The sequence below is a fragment of the Bison bison genome, unplaced genomic scaffold, assembly GCF_000754665.1.
Source record: "Bison bison bison isolate TAMUID 2011002044 unplaced genomic scaffold, Bison_UMD1.0 scf7180017864518, whole genome shotgun sequence".
NCBI classification, from domain to species: domain Eukaryota; kingdom Metazoa; phylum Chordata; class Mammalia; order Artiodactyla; family Bovidae; genus Bison; species Bison bison.
This window is the reverse complement of record NW_011495071.1, coordinates 12,472,427-12,476,353: the sequence shown is the minus strand read 5'-3', so window position 1 is coordinate 12,476,353 and position 3,927 is coordinate 12,472,427. Positions and strand designations below refer to the sequence as shown.

At 47.2% G+C, this 3,927-nt stretch overlaps 1 pseudogene; it reads left to right on the top strand.

The window, feature by feature from the left end:
* The first annotated feature begins 1,414 nt into the window (after positions 1–1,414).
* Positions 1,415–2,781, top strand: LOC104981420 (annotated as a pseudogene).
* The last annotated feature ends 1,146 nt before the right edge of the window (positions 2,782–3,927 follow it).

Genomic DNA, 3,927 nt, shown 5'->3' with positions numbered 1-3,927 from the left:
GATCCACACAGTCAAAGGCTTTGGCCTAGTCAATAAAGCAGATGTTGTTCTGAAACTCTTGATTTTTGATGATCCAACGGATGTTGGCAATTTGATCTCTGGTTCCTCTGCTTTTTCTAAATCCAGCTTGAACATCTGGAAGTTCACAGTTCACGTACTGTTGAAGCCTGGTTTGGAGAATTTTCAGGATTACTTTGCTAGTGTGTGAGATGAGTGCAATTGTGTGGTAGTTTGAGCGTTCTTTCGCATTGCCTTTCTTTGGGATTGGAATATATATATACTACCATGTATAAAATAGAAAGTTTGTGTATAGCACAAGGAGCTCAATTCAGTGCTCTGCAGTGACCTAGTGGGGAGGCTCAAGAGGGAGGGGATGTAGGTATATAGAGAGCTGATTCACTTCATTATACAGCAGAAACTAACAGTATTGTAAAGCAGTTATACTCCAATTTAAAAAAAAAAACATTTACTCTCTTAGCAATTTCTAAGTATTCAGTACATATATGTCATGGGGTTGTACATTAGATCCTCGAACTTACTTATCTTGTGACTGAAAGTTTAGACCCTTTTGCCATACTCTCCCATTTCCCTAATGCCCTGTGCTGTGCTGTTTTTTTGGCCACACCTGCGGCATGCAGGATATTGGTTCCCTGACCAGTGATCAAACCCACACCCCCTGCAGCGGAAGTACAGAATCTTGACTGCTGGACCTGGACCACCAAGGAAGCCCTGTGCTGTTGTTTTCTAGTGCCTACAGTTCCCTTTGAGACATTGTGGACTCTCAAACCAAGCAGATACAGATTCCAAACCCAGGAGCTGAAACAGTTAGGTTGGTGGGCTGAAAGAAAGCAAGCCCGCAAGCAAGTAACCACTTGAGAGACCCTGCAAATATTCACCGGAAATCTTTTTGTTGATTTAGTGTTTCTTACGTGTCTGTCTGGGACCTGCTCTGCCGTTTACTGGGTTTGTGACCTTGGGCAAATTATTCTTTCTGAAACTGCGTATCTTTACCTATGAAATGGGGATTATAGTCATCAACCATTAGGCTTGTTAGGAGGATTAAATGAGGCAGTGTATGTAGATTGTTTAGCTCTGTGCCTGACTCATAGAGTAAGCGTTAGGACAGCTAGTATTATTAACTATTAGTTAGATAATATTAACATTTCCTAAGGCTGCCATAACAGAGTACCAAAAACTTAGGGGACTTCCCTGGTGGTCCAGTGGTTAAACACTTTACCTTCTAATGCAGGGTGTGCGGTGATTTGATTCCTGGTCAGGAGCTAAGATCCCACATGCCTCATGGCCAAAAAACAAAACAGAAGCAATATTGTAACAAATAAAGACTTTAAAAATGGTCCACATCAAAAATCTGTAACTCTCCCTTTGGCACGCCACTGAAGATCTTGGTGTCATCATGGGCCACTGCCCTGCCCAGCGTTACCGGTATTGTAAGAGCAAGCCGTACCCAGAGTCTCACTTCTGCCAAGGTGTCCCTGATGCCGAGATGCATCTTTGACATGGTGCGGAAGAAGGCAAAACTGGATGAGTTCCCTCTCTGTGGCCACATGGGGTCAGATGAGTATGAGCAGCTCTCTTCCGAAACCGTGGAGGCTGCCCGTATTTGTGCCAACAAGTACAAAAAGTGGTGAAAAGGTGTGGCAAGGTGGCCTTCACATCCAAGTGCAGCTCCACCCTTCCACATCATCCTCATCAACAAGGTGTTCTGTCTTGTCCTGGAGCTGACAGGCTCCAGACAGGTATGTGCGGTGCCTCTGGAAAGCCCCAGGGCACAGTGGCCAGGGTCCACGTTGGCCAAGTGACGATGTCCATCTGCACCAAGCTGCAGAACAAGAAGCATGTGATTGAGGCCCTCCGCAGGGCCAAGTTCAAGGTCCCTGGACGCCAGAAGGTCCCCAGAAGTGGGGATCTTCAAAGTTTAATGTGGATAAATTTGGAAACGCGGTGGCCAAAGAGTGGTTCTTCCCCTGTGGTTGGGGGTCAGATACTCGCCCAGCCGTGGTCCTCTAGACAGAGGGCAGGCCCTGTACACATGAGAGCCTTGGGCTGTCCCCTCCTTACTCATGCATGCCTAGCAATAAATCCTACTTCCCTGCCCCCCGAAACCCCTACAAAGTACCAAAAACTTAACAGAGATGTATTGTCACAGTTTTGGAGGCTAGCAGTTGGAAATCAAGGTGTTGGCTGTGCCATGCTCTCGAGTACTCAGGGAGGGAGTGGTCCGGCTCGTCCCTTCTGGCTTTTGATGGCTGCCTGCATCCTTGGGCTTAAAGATGCATCCGTCCAGTCACGTGACTGTCTTCTCCCTGTATGTCTTCACGTCTTTTTCCCTCTGTGCATGTCTGTTTCTGTGTCCAAATTCTTTTTTTTTTTTTAAATAAGGACAGCAGTCATACTGGGTTAGGACCCACCGTAGTGACCTCATTTTAACCAATTACCTCTGTAATGACTGTTTCCAAACGAGGTCACATTCCGAGGTTGTGGGGATTAGGACTTTTAACCTTTTTTTTTTTTTAATTGGGGTGAAGGGGACACGATTCACCCCATGACAGTCACATTCCCGGTCATCACAGAAGAGGAATCCCCTCCCCAGCTTTTGTGCAAGAATAGAAAGTAAAGCAGCTGAAATCTGAATACCTGTTCTTATGGGGGACCAACCAAAAGGCCTTTCTTTGCAGTCTCTTTCTCAAAAGCAGGCGCACCGGAGGCCACCAGCTGTGGACAGTGTTCCCTTGCATCCTTTTACCCCTTGGTCCCTCTGGATTTCCCACCAATGCCTAATTCTGTTATTTCCAGTGATTTCCCCATGGGCAGCAGTTTATTTCTGTCATCAAGTCTCTGATGAAATCTTTAGCCATGAAATATTTAGTCCAATCCCAACAAATCGTGTATAGTGTTAACATGTCACAAGCTGCCCGTGGCCTGCATTATGTGGTAATTTGGAAGCGAGAGGAGTGATAATGCAGGGCCGGGCTTCTTTTGTGAGCTCGCATTAATGCTGGAGCTGGTGATGTCAATTGACAGCCCATCGATTTGGACTAATAGTGCATGGAGGGGGCAGAATTGGGGCGAGGTAGGGGATAAAGGATATTGACGGTCAGTCGCCAGGATCCCGGCAGCTTTTAATCTATTATTGCCCTCCTTTAATGCAACTTCCGTGTCAACTGCATTTACTTCCACTGGCTCTGCCTGCTGTGCTGAACTGTGAAGCCGGTGGGATGCCACCCCCAGAGTGGCCCAAAGTTCCCCGGTATTGATTCTTTGATACTCTGGGGTGTGAATTATAATTATTTCATTAAGCTCTTTAATGGGTATCAACTATGAACCTTCGCCAGCCCAGGCTGGGGTGGCCAGGGCGAGGCCCACATCATTAATCTGTGTTCATCTCGTTGCCACCAATTGTCCTGCCCTCAACCCTATTTTTTTCCTCCTATTATCGCGTCTATGGTTTTAGTGGGAAGCAGGTCGATCTACTCTCAGAGAGGAGCTGGGAAGGGGTGTTGCTGATTTGGGGAGGCTGGAGGGGAGGCCACGGTTGAGCAGATTGCATTGTCGGCTATTCACACAGTGGAGCTAATCACTCGTCAGGCCTGCTCTGCCCAGCTTTAGTCTGCCTGTGCAAGGACCTAGGTGGTGCACGCCATCTCGGGACAAAGCAGCCACTTGCTTGTGTGGCTTTGAGTCTTGTTGTAGCTCAGGAAAATTACATGCCCTCACTGAAGTTGTTCATCAACCTTCCCTTCTGCTCTCAGGGAACTTCACCTCTAGTAGAGGTATCAATAAGTAAATAAGTAGCAACAAGACACTAATGATCCTTGAAAACCGGCAAAGTAGAAGAAGTTATGGCACTCCACAGGAGGGGCCTTGACCCAGGCTTGGGGGTCAGGGAAGGCTTCCTGGAGGGGTAAA